The sequence below is a fragment of the Drosophila albomicans genome, chromosome 3 (assembly GCF_009650485.2).
Source record: "Drosophila albomicans strain 15112-1751.03 chromosome 3, ASM965048v2, whole genome shotgun sequence".
Classification (NCBI taxonomy): Eukaryota; Metazoa; Arthropoda; class Insecta; order Diptera; family Drosophilidae; genus Drosophila; species Drosophila albomicans.
The window spans coordinates 8,626,063-8,642,808 of NC_047629.2; the positions used below are offsets into that span (position 1 = coordinate 8,626,063).

Here is a 16,746-nt window from a genome sequence, read left to right on the forward strand (position 1 = left end):
GTAAAATCCTCTGGCGTAGATTACAGCAGAGATCATAAATCAGATGGTGAAAAGAGCTTAGGGCATTCGAATGGAAAACGTCATGAATAAATATATCGTTAAGCAAAATGTTGATTTATTAAATATTAATTGTTCAGTGAAAGCGTTACAAAATAATATTTAATACGCATAGTGAAAAATATTCCATTAAATTTAAAAATTTCGTTACATCAGTGTAAATCATTTACAAAAATCAATAACCTCATTTATCGCCCATTTAAATTGGCAAAATGTTTAATGAAGCGTGTGATTTATTTTAATTCTTGTGGCAAGTATGTTAATACATTATTCACAACGCAAACAGACATTCGGCAATGTAAAAAGTTTTCTCTTTCGCAAAAAAAAAAAAATATATGACCTTACTGAAAAAACAAGTTATTTTGTTTGTCAGTTTGTTTTGACATTTAATTTCATTTATTATCATTTTTATTGTTTTGTCAATTAAAAAGTTTCTGTATTTATTTGCCTACAGTTTCTTTGTTTTACTTCCGTTTTGGGTGATTTTAAAGAAGAATTGTTGGGCAGAATTTAAGCGCGTTGCGTTGACAAAACCTGGGAACACAGGCTGCCGAAAAGTTGTGCGAAAAACTTTTAATTAGTAGCGACCAACAGAGAACAGCAACATCATGGCACCGAAAGCGCAAAATCCCAGGGGAGAATGCGGCAAAACCTAAATTAGCTGCGATACGATGGCGAGTGTGTGAGGGCCACCTGTTCGAAAGTGAAACTCAATTTTCATTGCATAGAAATAATGAAAATGTCTGCCAAGAAGTGTACTCGACAGCTAAAAGGAGAGAGAGAGAGAGAGAGATAAAGAGAGATCGAAAGTGTGAAAGAGAAAGTTGCGAGTGGTGGAAATGCTTTCGAAAGTTTTGTCATGCAAATGAAAGTTTTCAACGGTGTCGACAGCAGCAGATTGTTGGGTGAAATCTTGGTGATGTCTTATTGTATATTAATTGAACTGTTTTAGCGGTTGTTAACTGTTCACTGACCATCATAACTTCAGCTTAAGGTTTTGTCACAATTAAACTCTTTTAATGTTTATCATAGCTAGGATAAGTTGGCTTCAAATTGATAGCTACTCTACTTATTGTTGGCACGGAAATGTTAAATTTGGCTTGGCCTCTGTCCAGCTTTTCTATAAGAAACCTTGCCAAGAAATATTCATCGCATTTTTATTCGAGTCGATGTCCTTGGCAGTGTCTCACATTTAATTCTGCGCGATTTACTTTTGATGCTCTGTGTTGATATTATAAAATTTTATTTCGCCCAATAAATTCACAAGTGTTGCCAAGAAATAAAATACAGCCACTTCTGTGTCCATAAGGTGCCCAGGCACTGCCTCTGGCCCCTTTTTGGGGATCGGAATCCGGCCTCCACTCGACTGCGTAGTAAACAAATTAATCCAATTTTGCGCGAGCTGCTACTGTGGCTGATGCTGATGCTGCGGCTGATGTTGAAACTGTGTGCGCCTAGGGAAAGACGCTTCAGGCATAAATTAAGTAATTAAGTGAGTCGGATTTGAGACTGAGAGAGTCAGTACATTCATCTAGTGGGCCACTTTGATAATTGATGTTGTGTCAAAGCGTTTATTTAGTGCTTAAGTGCGCATATTTTGTTAATTAAATTGTTGTTTTTTGGCCACGGCAAGTTGGATTCCATTATCCATGCGCATTCCCATACCCATTACCAAAGTAAGCAGTGCAAAATGTTTTATGATTGATTTGTTTATAAACATCAAATGTGGCGCAAAGTTGGCCAACAATTTTTAAGGCATTAAGATTTTATAAGTGGATTAAAGCCAAAGCAAAGAAAGTCTTCTTTGCCTCTCACACAGCAAGAAAGAGAGCCAAGGCACCCACAAAAGAAAAAGAAAAGGAAAAAAGGAGAGAAAGAGAAGGAAATTAATCAAAATTAATCGCATTACACAAACAGACAAAAGCAAACGGCAACAACAGGGATAAGTATGCGAGTTTTCTTCTCAACATTCAACTAAGTTATACCCTCGAAGTGATTTCAAAAAAAAAAAAAAAAAAAAAAAAAAAAAAAACAATAATTCCTATTAAATGTTCTCTGCGAGTAAGAGACAAAGCAAAAATAAATATTATTTTTAATGAGCAACTTTAAGTGCCTTCGCGTGTTGGCAGCAGATATAAATTGCTCTTTAAAAGACAGTGAGAGGAAAAATTGCATTTGCTAATGATCAATTTACCCACTTTCTTGTTTGCAGAACAACCACAATATTTTGTTGCAAATATTCTTATCTTTAACCGAATAAAACTTAAATACCCTTTTAAGCCATTAAGTGGTACATACATACGTGTGTATTAAAAGCCTCGCCACGCACGCAAAAGCAATTTACGTTTTCTCAACTTGACATATGCACATGTCATATGATTGCTTTTTGCCAAGGCACGAACTCAATTGAAATTTCAAACACTTTTAAGTGGATCCAGAGTATATAAAGAGCGCAAGGAACTCATTACGGAAATTACTTTACACAGCACAGTCTCCATACATAAGGAAACACTTTCGGGTCGATGCTGACGAGATGATGGGCAATGCAGAGCAGAACAGAACAGAACTGAACAGAGCTGAACAGAGCGGAGCGGAGAGAAAAGCAGTCACCACGCAAATGATATGCTCATTGAAGTGAGCCTCCGAGTTGGTGCTAAATAAATAAACAAACATTCCCTGAACTTCAGACAACAAAAAGCGAAGGTCGCGCCTGGCAATTAGTGCCAGAAAAGATGAGGGAAAGAAAACCCCAGCAAGCAGTTGGGCAATCTCTACATGATATTATGCCTTACACACATACCCACGCACACACACCGACACAAAAACAGCAGACATATGAGGTCGACAGACACCAACACAATGACAGACACTAAGACTGAGTGATTGCCTGGCCAAATGACGCTGACATTGTACACTGATATGAAAATGTATTTGATTAGTACTTGATTCTATATATGATTTTGTATATCAATTATTTGTTTATGTTTACACAATATTAAATTCTACACTACAATATGGAATTTACATATTATTTGAAACCTCTCTGTGCCGTTCAACGAAATTGCCCTATACAAAATGTGTTCGTCTGGTGAAATATTCGGTTAGTTTTCATCAAAAATCTATTTTCGTAAAGTTCTGTTAATATATTTCCACAAAAGTATATTTAAAAATATTGTGAAATATTCAAAAGTGTGAAAACTTTTTTCGTATAATTTTTTGTTGAAAATATTTTGACTTTTATAGATTAATTTAATTATTAGATAATTTTTAGATATTACAGAGTTACTGAAATACAAAAAATGTACATAATTTTACTATACTAATATTTGATTATTCTTGGCTATTACAGAATTATTGAGGAAGAAACAAAAAAAAGCAAATAATAAAAAAATGTATAATAAAATGTTTACTTATTTTGAAATTTGTCCAACACCACAAAAAACCAAAATAATAATGATAAATTCACTCCCAATATTACGTATACGTAATATTCTGTTTTATTTCAGTGTGCGCATTTTACTTCACATAAAAAAGGTTAAAGGAATGCTCGAATCTGTATTTGAGTTAGCATGGAAACCGAAATCTACGGTATTCTGTATGTTTTTCATTTATAGTATCAAAATTGTTGCCAAGAATGAGGACAACTTGAGCTCAGAGAGACTCCAACGTGTTGAGTTTCTGTCTGTCTCTCTGTCTGTCTGGCTGGCTGCCTAGCTACTAGCTACTGGCTGCCTGACTGTCTGGCAGCTAAGGATGTTTGCCTTACTTTATTTAAGCATTGTTCAGAAATTTGTGCGCTGGCACTTATTGATTTTGCGTTGCGCTTGAGGAGACGCTGTGAGCACCGATGAGGCTAGAGCATAGTAGATTGCCACTGATAATATTGAAATGATATACACGCCACATTAAATGGATTATTTAATGTTGTCACTTGTACGTATGCCTGGCAAATGATGCGTACAGCTGATATCTGTAACATGTTCTCCCTGCTCCGTCCTCTCTATTTGTTACCACCGACTCTCCACTCTCTGTTCTCTGTTCTCTGCTTTGCAGTGCATCCCTTCTTACAGTGCCTGACATCATGGATTACACACGCGGGAGTCATTTTTATTTGTCTTGTGTGTCGTCGTCGTCGTCATCGTCATCCTCATCGTCAGCTTCATCGTCTCGGACGGGTTTCTCAACGCTATTTGTTGTTTGGTTTGCCTTCACGACTTCAAATGGAGGCTAAAGTTGATTGTGCTTGAAATTGGGCGGCTGCTGGTGTATGTACGTGCCAGTTCCTGTAATTGCTGATATCCTCTTTACTCAGCTTGCCTCGGCGCTTGTAATAATAAATTAGAAAGCAAAGTTTACCAACCAACCTACAGACTGACTGACTGGCTGGCTGACAGTCTGCCTTTCTTGTGGTTATCCTTATTGCTATTGTTGTTGTCTTCTGTTGCTGTTGTTGATTATGCTAAGGTGATAAGCACTTAGAAGTCCCATGACATTTAAGCAGATAGTCGCTGAAAGCAACAACCCACCTGTGGCTTTCATATTCGCATACATAAAAGTCCGCAGCAACACTTCATCTTCGACTTCGACTTTGACTCTAGACGAAATCATTAGCAAACGGTTGAGATATGTCAACTGTGCAAATATTTGTCTATCTTAAAGATGGGTGTTATTTTGATATTTACTTGGCAATAAGAAATTGCTATCACGAAAATTATTTTATATGATTTTCGCTTCACTTTCACTTGAGCTCAATGGACTGCTAATTAATTTGGCTCGAGGCAATGTGACCGACCTTTGACCTTTGACTGCAGCAAAACAAAAACACACACAACTGGACTGATTAGTAATCTTCTTGAGATTTGTTTGCTATGCCACCCACACACACACAAACATAGAAAAACAATACTGCCTGCATTATAATTAACCACATTATTCAAGTCTATCGACTGTAATTCGAATAACAAAACTCAGTCATTTTTCATGCTCGCTTTGGCAAACAAAAACACGAGCTCGATAAGCGAGTACATAACAAATATGGCAAATCCACTTGAGTGTAGCACTTTGGGTACTTCCTTGGCTTAGTGAGTGATCTATTTATGACCTGGCTAAGGCGTTCTAATATATGTATAAGACTTTGCTTATAAATATGCATGCTGCGGCATAAACTTGAATAATTGCTTGTGCTTGAATTCTTTTCGTAGGCAATGCCGTAAATCACGAATAATATTCATAAGCCAGAACATTACGATGTAAAATAATTCAAACGCAGATCTACAAATTGAAATTCAGCACAATAAATTGCAAATGCTTTCCAATGAGTTCAAACATCACCAAATTTACTTGTGCTTCTAGCTGATTACTTAAGAGTAGCCATATTTTACATATCCTTGCAATTTGTAGTCAATTCAAGTTAATACGAAAAGTAAATGAAAATAAAACATGTATGAAAGTTGAGTGTGCTTAGCACATTGTCATTCTTAAAATATACTCAATTAATATATCAATAAAATACGAAAGTACACCGAAGACTATATTTGGCCAATCGATATGTCAGCCAACCGAAAAAATACTAAAATACACAGAAGGTTATATTTGGTAAATATGATTTTAAATTTCACAAAATGTACTTGTGCTTCTAGCTGAATACTTAAGAGTAGCCATATTTTACATATCCTTGCAATTTGTAGTCAATTCAAGTTAATTCGAAAAGTAAATGAAAGCAAACAAGTAAGAAAGTCGGGTATGCTCGACTGTGAGATACCCGCTATACATTTTAATTTAAGCATAACAATGCAGTACTATATACTTCTACAATTTGTATCTGATTGCATCGAAATTGTTAGGCACAAGTTTATAGTACCATTATACCGTACGGGTGGCGGGTATAATAAAAAAAAAATTCATGGAAGATTATGAAGGAAAACAATGCGGTTTTTTTTCTTAATGTGCACTAAATTAATATACTAATCAAATATTTAAATATAACAGATTTTCAGTCAACAAAAAAGTATATTTTAGTATACCTAAAGCTATGTTTGGTAAATCGATATATGTATTACTGTAAAAATACACTTGATTGTCAACCTATGCAAATAAAAGTCGACAGCAGCAGCTCGGCTTTTCCATAAAAAATTATTTCTTAACGATTTGATTGCAAGAAAATTCGTAGGATCAAAAATACTGAAGTTGGTTTTACCAATTGCTGTATGTACTCGAAGATTTAAAATTTCGCTTGATGAGGATGACTCCTTCTCTTTGTTACATTTGCTTTAGACACAAAGTTATATAACCTTTTACCCTATGGTTACCGGGTATTAAATAATCCACCAAATTTGTGACTTTTATCGTTACGAAGTCTGGCCTCGAAGAAGGCCGAAAACTAGCTTCGCCAACAAAAAAAAACAAAAGATAACTAATTCAATTACACGGAGATGCAAATGCAGCCAAGTTCTTGCGGCCACTTGACAATGAAAAGTTCCACAGGAGGCTTAAGCCAGGCTTTTGCCATGTCTGGCTGAATATTTAAGCACTTTAAGACCTGGCAACTATGTCTGCTTTCCGCTTTCTGCTGTTTCCGTCGCCCATTTTTCACTTTTTGAAGCATTTTGCAAGTGCGTAAGTGTTTCCGCAGCATTTGTAAGGAAAATTGTTAAGTCTTATTGTGTAATTTTTGAGTACGTTTCGAGTGTTCTCTGTGTTAAATACAGAAGAAGAAAAGTTGTGCGCAAAGTGGCTAGTTTATTATGCAGACAGGAAGGCTGCACAAACGTAGTCAAGTTAAGAATTCATTACCCCATTTGCAATCAGTTGTAAAACTTCAGATTGTCTAAATGAAATCTTGAAATAAATTGAGTTTACTCTAACAATTATTTGTCTAACTTGAACTAGAAACACATTTTAGTCATTTAAATTTGTAATTACTTGTAATCAGTCGAGATTTTAAGAGATTTTCAAAGGCAACCTCAAATGTGAATTTAATTTAATTAGTGTCAAAAGTCGCAAATGAATAACTGTTAAAACTGTTATGTTTATTGATATTTTATTTAATACCTTAATTACCTTAAAGCAACATGGACTAATTACTGTTCGCCTACAATACGATGGCAATGAAATTAATAATCAATTTGCATATTGAATGGCAAATATGAGTGCAATTGAATAATTCGCTTTTAAATTTGGACCTCACTTAATTCCCATTTCCGAGCAGTAAGCCGCAGTCGTGACTACTGCATTGGTGGCTGATTTTCGCATCATTAAAATATGGATGCCATATGACGCCTTAATCTGACACAAGTTGCCGTTTAATGCCAACGGCGGGCAGCTTTAAAGTACCATAAAAACGGATGCCATAATAAATATTAATAGCCTTTGTAGGATGGACTAACTGCGGCAGCATTCGTATTCCGTATTTCTTATTCCGGCATAGGCCAAATGTTCGCTTCCGTTTCCGGTCTCAGAGGTTGCCCGCAGGTCCCAAGACCAAGACCAAAACCAAAACCAAGATCAAGACCCAGAACAAAAGCAAGCAGCGGCAAACCTCATTGGGGGTGGTTTTGGCCTCTTTTTTTTTTGTTTACATTTAACGTAAAATATTTATTTATTTGCGTAGCAAACAAAACGCGCGCCAGGGGCATCATTTGCATTCAAACACTTTCATTGTTGTTAATCTTTGCACTCGCATAGAGAATTTAATTAAGGCGATGGCCTGCCATAATTCAATTCCTGACGGCACGCCCCACGCACTCGCCTCACGTTTGCATCAGTCAAGCCTAAAAGTGCACAAAGTGAGACCAAATCTTATGAGAGCCTCGCCTCGTTGAGCAACTGAGCGAAACGAAAGCAAAAGGATGCCAAGTGCAAATTAATTCGCAGCATTCTTTTGCTTTTTTTACATTTTTGAAAAGTTTCAATTTAAATAAGTACTTGATTACTTTCTGGCTGAGAAATTGTTTGCGAAATGGCAACGAAAGTGACTTGGGCAAATCACATCACAATCAGAATAAGACCCAAAGGCGCTGTCCATGCTAAGAATAGCCTTTGTTGTATTAAATTCGCCAAGCGACCTCCCTCAATGAATTCCCTCTCATTTTATATTTTTTTATTTTTGGCATTAAACACTAAAGGACCTGATGACCAGCAGGCAAGCTTAGGGCTAAATATTAAGTGAATAAAAATATTACAAAATTGCAAAAGCGTGTTAATTAAGTGAAACTTGGTAGTAAAAGCTAAAGGAAAAGTCTACACACACAAGCTGCTAGCTAGTTAACGACTTTCACATTATCTCTTTAAGGCTTTTTCGGCCCCAAATGCAAAAAGTCCTTAAGTAACTCATATCATTAAGCTTGGCTGCACACTTTAATACTTGGCTCGACTTTAATTCGAATTTTGTAATCTAAAGTTAACACATTAAGCTGACAAAAAACAGTTGAAGGGCTGTCTGTGCATTTTTAATTAAATTTTACCGATGAAAAACAATTAAATTCATAGCAAAACAACATTTTTAATTTATGCGACATATTGATTAAACACTTTATTAAAAAATGTGAAGCGATACGTACAAGTGTACATATTTAATGAGAAAAAACAGAAGAGCCCTTTTGGTCTTTTTAATTAATCAGATTAATTTATCGAAATAAAATTTAACAATTTAAGAAAATTAATATATAATTTTGTAGAGGAAATATCATCTCAAAACTAAAGTTTATTAAAGTGCTGCAAAATCTTGTCCGGTACAGTGTTAAGTATTTATGCACCACATAGTTCATGGCTTTAAAAGTTCGGCATGTTTAATTCAACTTTCGGTTTGAATGCGTCCAGAGCTGTTAAAAGCATGCAATGCCATTGGAAAAACTTCTTGTTGTCGACCCAAATAAAACAGGAGCAAGCACTTTAAACTCATTTTCACAGCTATTTACACCTACATTACGCTGGTCATGCTCCAAACTTGGCCCAAACAGCCCACATTCGCCTACCCACACAAGCATACACACCTTGACACACACACACACACCTCCACCCACATATGTTAGTTATCCAGATGCGCACTAAAGTGATGCTCACTTAGAGCGAAGCCTTGAACTGAAAGAGCCACAACGAGTTGAAAATTATGAACAAGAATTTTACCTTTTCCCTTTAATTACGCACAGGTTGGGCACAATTTAAGCTAGGGTATTATCGCGAAAGTGTGCGTGCGTGTGTATGGCGAGGGAAAAAGGTCAAAAGAGTAAGAGAATATCTGAAGGTACCTTTTTTGGGGATATTACTTATAGTGGCCATTGATGACTTTCACTGAACGAATGTGAACTGCCCAATGGCCCAAAACTAATGGGCTGTCAATTCGCTGGCTGACTGCCGTATCCAACTACATGCTGATAACTAAAAAAAAAAATAAGGGCAAAAAAATGAGAAAATGCTGAAGCCTATGAAAAATGGCAAAGTGCAGTGGGACACTCAGTGATGTGGAAATATTCTGGCCTCGCAACAGTACAGCAAAAATGGCTAGTAATAAATTTTAGTGACTTGCTCGTGACAACTCATTAGAACTGACAATGCCACAGGCCGCAGGTCGTGTAAGTGTGAGTGTGAGTGTGAGTATGAGCAGCAAGATGCCAAGCTAGCAGTCGGGACACAGTTTAGGAAGCCAAAGGAGGCTCGTTAACCCAAAAAAGCGGCCTACACAAAATCAGCATATTACTCGCTTTCTATTGACAAAGACACTCTTAATGAGGCGGCCCTAGAAAACAGAAAGTACGTTTCATAATTTGACGAGGGTTGCACAAAAGTTCGCCAGTATTCGAGCGACTTTGACATTTATCTTTTCATTCTCAACAAACAGATTAGGCATTACACAAAGCAAATTTCTGTAGAATAATTGCTAATAAATTGCATACTATATTGCTTTTGGCACTCTGCAACAATGGAACACTTTCAAGTCGAGTCGAAATTCAAGACGCAACAAAATCCATTATATATCATTTGCCATTTTCCACCCGTCTTCACAATTGTGCAAATGCCACAGGATCCAATTCGCAATAAATTATTTTTGTTGGATTCGCCTCCGTCTACCGAAAGTAAATTGATTGCAACGCGAACGCCAATGCCAATGCCTAGCACTTACAGTTCTAAGTTGAAATTAATAGATTTGAATTTGTTTTGCCAGCCTTTCGGGCTTCAAAGGCTCAAACTGTGTGGGAGAATTGTTGGCTCGTCGATTCGAATGTTTTGTTGGGCACCAAAAGTCGTGAGATAAATGTTCACGTATATTTCATTTGTTTCATTGGTTGGCTCATTACGATAATTAAATTTCGTATTTTGTCGAAGTACTTACACCATTCAAATGAAATTAAGAATATCCTTTGTTTATTTAGAAATCACTATTTTTTGTTTTTTGACTGTAAAAAATTAATTTCAATTTACGAAACACATTAATTTCACTCACTGTAATTTTATGCATTTTTTGCGGTCGTATTATATAATTTTTAATTAAATTACAAATTTTGTTTATGACGAAGAAATGAGAGATTCTTACTATGTTGTAATATTATGTTCACATTAATACAATTTTGTAACCTTCTGATGTCTTATATTTAATTAACATTTAATTTATGTCACACAGAAAAACATTTCGATTAATTTTATATTTTTTGTCATATTTGATTTAATTTTTTTTTTCTCACATTTTATTCTTTTTAAATCATTTCAAATCTTTCGTATTCACAACTTTAATTCTGAACCCAAGATAGACACTCGAATTTATCCGTTATGCTTAGCATCCGCAGCACCTTTCACATTCGAATCACGAGTCAAACTGCCGACATACCGTTAGATGAAACGAGCGCTATGCTCTGTTGTCGTGCTGCTGTTAACCTTTGTTATGGGATATTTTAACAGAGCTCACTTAACAGTGATGGAAGCCAGACCACTGTTAAGGGACATCGCACAGAGTAAACAAGGACGCGTAGTTCAAAATCAAACAAACCAATTGGTAGACTCTTAAGTTAGTACTACAAAGTGTATTTGGCGAAATTTAAATAATTCATGTGGCCAGAAAATGCATTAAATTTAATAATACGCAAAGAATAGGAAGGAATGTTTCTAAATAGAAATGTTTGTATCGCTTAGTCACCCCAAAATTGTTTAATGTGATAGAATGAATGTTTAAATGCCAGACATTAGACTTGGAGGCAGTTAACATCAACGGCTCAGCTGAAGATAAACATAAACATAATTGATGAGATCGGGATAAGCGTTGAGTGCGTGCGACCCATTCATCATTCTGAACCGGAAACTTTTATGCCAGCCTCTAAGTTAGTAGGCACAAAAAATATGTAATATTTTCGCCCGAGTGGCGAAAGGACTTTCTTATAGTTTCTCTGTCACATAAATCAAATGTTTAGGTTTTTGCAGACCCGTATTTTAAATTGACTGCACACTAGTTACAGAAAAACTCTCATTCCACCTGCATCAACTTCGGTATATATTCTGTCCTAAACAATGCAGTGCCCAAATGTAACAGTCTTATAGTCAGGAACACAATCTCTCTACTCAATTGTAAATTGCAAGCAACTTGTTTTCTTTTGTGTGCCATTGAACGCATCAGATGCATGCCTCCTTTATTCCTTCTCTGAGTTTGGCACAAAAAGGAACTGAGCAAGCGTTTCTTGGCTTTTTTATGAAAATGTTCGCAAGAAAAAAACAAGCATTGCAATAAGCTGTTGCAGAATTTAAGGTATAAGATTTAAAGTTCAAGAATGCGCCCACAACATCTTGATATTCTCATGTATGAATGGAAGAGTATGAAGTGCTCTCTAGTTAAAGATTTAAGGAATTAAATTACCTATGTTTTTAATTAGTTGTAGATAGATTAATTTCAATGCCCGGGTAGCTCAGTCGGTAGAGCATTGGACTTTTAATCCAAGGGTCCAGGGTTCAAGTCCCTGCTCGGGCGATTCCTTTATTTTGAAAATGTTTAAAAGAAACCAACTTCATCATTCTATCTATCATAAAAGTTGACAATACTTGTTTTTTACGCAGTTACTTGTTTTTTACGTATCGCGCAGGGTATATCTACAGATGTAGCAGCATAAAGCTGCAGCTGTGGCAGATGAATTCTTCAGTCTTTCTCGCAATCCCATACTTGACCGATTTAATCATTTGTGGAAATTTTTAAGTGTAAATATGCGTGATTCCTGAAAATTTGGTTTCGAATCATATCTGATCTGCCGTCTATAGTATATTTTGAATGCGGTACTACATCGATATACCACATATACCATCTGGTATATTTTTAGTATTTTGCAGTATATTTGGTATATTTTGAGATATTTTATTCAAAATGGGTAGCGGGTATCTCACAGTCGCGTACACTCGACTGTAGCTTTCTTACTTGTTTGTTTTGTATTTTTTTATGGTTGCCATGTTCGTAATAGGATTTTAAGATAAAATAAATTAATTTTTAAGCAAAACAAAAAAAATTATTAATTTAATTTAATAGCATGGTTTTTCCATAATAAATCGTATACCTGCATGTTCCTTAGCATAAGCTAAAACTAATAGTAGTGAGAATGTAAGAACCTTCGTGTCGCTCCCACGCACAAAAGCAAGAGTGCCGATCACTGTTAAATGCATACATTTCTGACAGCGTCGTTTGATACTTAAATTTGTTGGCTATATTTCGTTGTATTTTTTTTTTTCGTCGCAATATCCGGTTGAATTGTGAAAAATTTCGTCGGTATAAGCGGTTTGTCGTTAAAAGCGAAGACGTACTAAGCGGAGGCCTTTTCATATAAGTTTGTAGACCAACCAAGCTATCGACTTTTCATCGCAATAACCGGACGTACACTATAAGCGGAGTCGTTACCCGGATTCTACTGTATATATCAATATACCAAAAATATGCTTCGGTATACTTTTGTTTTTTCAATATTTTAGGTATATTTTATGAATAATACTGGATTTTTATTATTGTTGCATTCAAAATTGTTCATTAAAGCAGGAGCGTTAAAATAGCGTAATATCAATGGGTGCAAAACAATATATCCAACAAATATAATCAAGTATTGTATAGGACTAATTCATGTGCCCGGGTAGCTCAGTCGGTAGAGCATTGGACTTTTAATCCAAGGGTCCAGGGTTCAAGTCCCTGCTCGGGCGATTACTTTTTGTTGTCCTGCTGTTGTTGTATGCTTCCCAAGAAAATGGGTAGCTAAAGTTTTGGTTAATTTTTCACTCAACCTTCACTCAAAAAACTTGTGATTTATTTTTACGGCGAAATTACTTAAGAAATAATTTTAAATAACAAAAAAACACTTCCGCAGACTGGTCCTTTTTTTAGTCACAATCTGGAATATTTTGGACTATGCGGTAAAATTTAACATAATAGTATATTAATATACCAAATATTCGGTTTTTCTTTTTTTTTTTCGAATAATGCCAGACTTTTATTGACTCGACTCCTACTTTTTTAATTGTTTATTCAAGCAAGGGCATTAAAATAGGTATATATACGTATATCTAGCATTTATAATCAAGATTCGTATATTTCAGTCGTATGTGCCCGGGTAGCTCAGTCGGTAGAGCATTGGACTTTTAATCCAAGGGTCCAGGGTTCAAGTCCCTGCTCGGGCGATTATCTTCTTTTTGCAAATGTTTGAATTGCAGTTTAGTTTGATTGTACTGGTGAAAGATAGCAGATAGGATTGATTTATAAGCTTTTTTGTTTCGCGTTCTTTCCATAAATATTTCAAAGTGAACCAAAATTGTATAACGCATCCTACTGGGATTTGTTTATTAGAATCGCGCAGGGTATATCTGCAGTTATAACAACATAATCTTGCAGTTGTTACGGATATATTCCACTAGACCGATAGAATCAATTGTGGAAGGCGGGTCACTTGCTGCATATTATAGGAATGTTGAATCGGGCTTCGTTAAGATTCAGTGTTCTCAGTTAGCTAGGCAATTAATTTAAATTAGTAGTATATAGAGCATTGGATTTTCAATCAAGTCCCTGCTCGGGCGATTCCTGTATTTTGTAAATGCTTGAAGAAGAAAAGTAATTATATCTATCTGAAATGCAGTTTGGTTGTATGAGTGAAGGAAGGTGACGACAAAATAAAGTTATATGTATTTTAATAGTTGTTTTGAATCTCTAGCAAAAAAGAATATTTATTTCCATAAACATTTCAGAGTGAAAAGAAACGCATCCTGTGATTTATTTTTTCGAAGACTGCAGGGTAACAGCTGTCACAGCATAAAACTGCAGCTATTATAGATGAATTCTTCACTTTCTCTCTCGCAATTCCACACTTGACCGATAGAATCAATTGTGGAGATTTCTAAGTATAAATATGCGTTTATAGGCGAATCGCTTGCTGCATATTATAGGAATGTTGAACTGGGCTTTATCAAGATTCTAAGAAGTTCTCATTTCAATTGCCTATAAATATTGCAATACATCAAAAATCTTCACCTTTCGTAATATTTTCAATGTGAGTGGATTGACTTCAAGTAAGCTATTTTAGGAAAAAACTCATCGGGCGAGCCGCGTTTAAGGAAGGGCGATAGAAATGTGCGATTCTCGAATAAAAGTGTTTAAAATGTAAATTAAATTAGTATATCCATAATTTATAATCAGTATTTAATTTAGGAGTTTGCGTGCCCGGGTAGCTCAGTCGGTAGAGCATTGGACTTTTAATCCAAGGGTCCAGGGTTCAAGTCCCTGCTCGGGCGGGATTTGCAATTTTTTTTTGGTGACCAAACACTTGCCATTCATTTCAGAAAAGAAAACACTTAATTATTAAGATCTCTTGACTTCTTTAAAATGATCCATTTGTAAATAACTGAATAATGTGAATGAATAATGTATGCAATTTGCCAGCCATTCACGTTACTCGCATTACTTACACAGCTCACAACGGAGCACGGATTTACCTGGATAATTATTTCACCTTTACACATTTTCACTTTCCACTTGTCAACTGCAAATTGAATAAAAAAAGAAAGTTAAATGCTTAACGCACAATTAAGCAGGCTGCCGCTGCCTTGGTAAAGTGCGTGCCAATAAACATTAAATAAATATTTATCCAAGGCGTGCCAGGGCGACTGGGAGTGATAGACAAGTGAATGAACAGATGAAGGGACAGTCAAGCAGATAGATAGACAGGCAGGCAGAGGCAAGAAGCAAGTAAGCAGGCAGTCAACAACAAGGACGTGCATGGCGTTAAATACTTTTGCACGTCGATGCCAAGTACAAGAACTCTAGAGAAGGACAAGCAGTTGATGATAACTTGAGCAGGAGCTGCCTTAAAGGCAGCAGCTCGACTGTCTGCTATTTACTACGTACGGACTGTGAACTGAGAGGACCATCGACAGTCGGTTGTCCAACCGTGATGTGCTTTTTGTTGACAGCATAATTACGCTGATGGCAGCAGTAACAGCAACAGCAACAGCAGCAGGCAGCCTTGGAATGAGATGGACAAGCAAATACAGACATGGACATCAACCTGAACTCGGGACATTGACTGTCCAAGCTTCCTTCCAAGTTGACCCCAGAGAATTTCAGTAATTTGTGTGTGAGCATTTCTAACTGCACGCAGGTGCTTTGTTGTCCGCAATGAATTTGTCGATGCGCACAAGAATATGCTATAAATAACATTAAGGTCTTGTCTACCTTATTTTGTCCCAAGTTGCACGCTGTTTCCTATTGCTATTGCCTATTTTTTTACAAGAATTGTGACAAACATCTCATCTGAATTACGATATGATTTGTCAATGAAGATTCCTCTTCAAACAAACCGAGAGCGCAACTAAGCGAATACACACAATGTTGCTATTAACAACAGCTCATAAAGATATATAATTAATTTCTATAAATTTAATAGACAAAATTATTTGGACATCTTTAACCTATACATATTACTAATATAATTAATAATATATAATAATATTTCGATGGGTACAAACTTGAATTGACATTTAGTCAATTAATTATTTTATAAACATTTATAATAAAAACTAAATTTAGCGAGTCTCTTCTGTTCTTTCTTTTCCAATTCGTTACAGACTGACGCTCGTTTGTCAACGAGCTGCCATCATTTTTTAGTGCATAGTGCTGCCAATGCAAACTGGCTTTCGAATGCGTGTTTAAACTATCGATTCATCGTATTTACAATTGTTTAGAGAAGTAATATCTATATATAAAGTTATTTTTCTGTTCTGCTATCAAGAAAAATAGCAAAAAAAAATTAAGATCTCACTGTCGAGCACCCTCGACATTTTGAATAAAAGCAAAATATTTACCGAACTAATATTTAGCAAAAAATACTAAAATATAAGCTATAATTGGTATATTGATATAGTACTACATTCAAAATCAACAAAAGAGTACAACCAGAAAGTCTTTCAAAAGAATTTCTGAAAAAACTATCATTTTCATATGAATAACTGTGAGTTTTGTAACAGGCTGCTAGCCATTTAAAAATTGAAGTGAATGAAACTTTACAAACGTAAAATAGACACTACCAATTGTATATGCATTTCGCAATATTTTATTTCAATTTGTAAAACAGAGAAAAGCAAATTGGATATGTATATTTAAAGAGCGACACACGGATACATGCTTTCATCTGTTCGTGTCTTTCTCTGCTCGTGTCCCAACGCAATCTCTGTGAATTGTGAAATGTGCCCAAT

The 16,746-nt window shown here is 35.7% G+C and overlaps 4 non-coding genes across 4 annotated transcripts; all 4 read left to right on the forward strand.

The window, feature by feature from the left end:
- Positions 1-11,931: 11,931 nt before the first annotated feature.
- Trnak-uuu (transfer RNA lysine (anticodon UUU)) lies at positions 11,932-12,004 on the forward strand. Its single transcript has one exon. It is a non-coding gene; the product is annotated as a tRNA-Lys (tRNA).
- A 1,132-nt stretch (positions 12,005-13,136) lies between these two features.
- Trnak-uuu (transfer RNA lysine (anticodon UUU)) lies at positions 13,137-13,209 on the forward strand. Its single transcript has one exon. It is a non-coding gene; the product is annotated as a tRNA-Lys (tRNA).
- Positions 13,210-13,610: 401 nt separating this feature from the next.
- Positions 13,611-13,683, forward strand: Trnak-uuu (transfer RNA lysine (anticodon UUU)). Its single transcript has one exon. It is a non-coding gene; the product is annotated as a tRNA-Lys (tRNA).
- A 1,031-nt stretch (positions 13,684-14,714) lies between these two features.
- Positions 14,715-14,787, forward strand: Trnak-uuu (transfer RNA lysine (anticodon UUU)). The gene has a single exon. It is a non-coding gene; the product is annotated as a tRNA-Lys (tRNA).
- Positions 14,788-16,746: the final 1,959 nt, after the last annotated feature.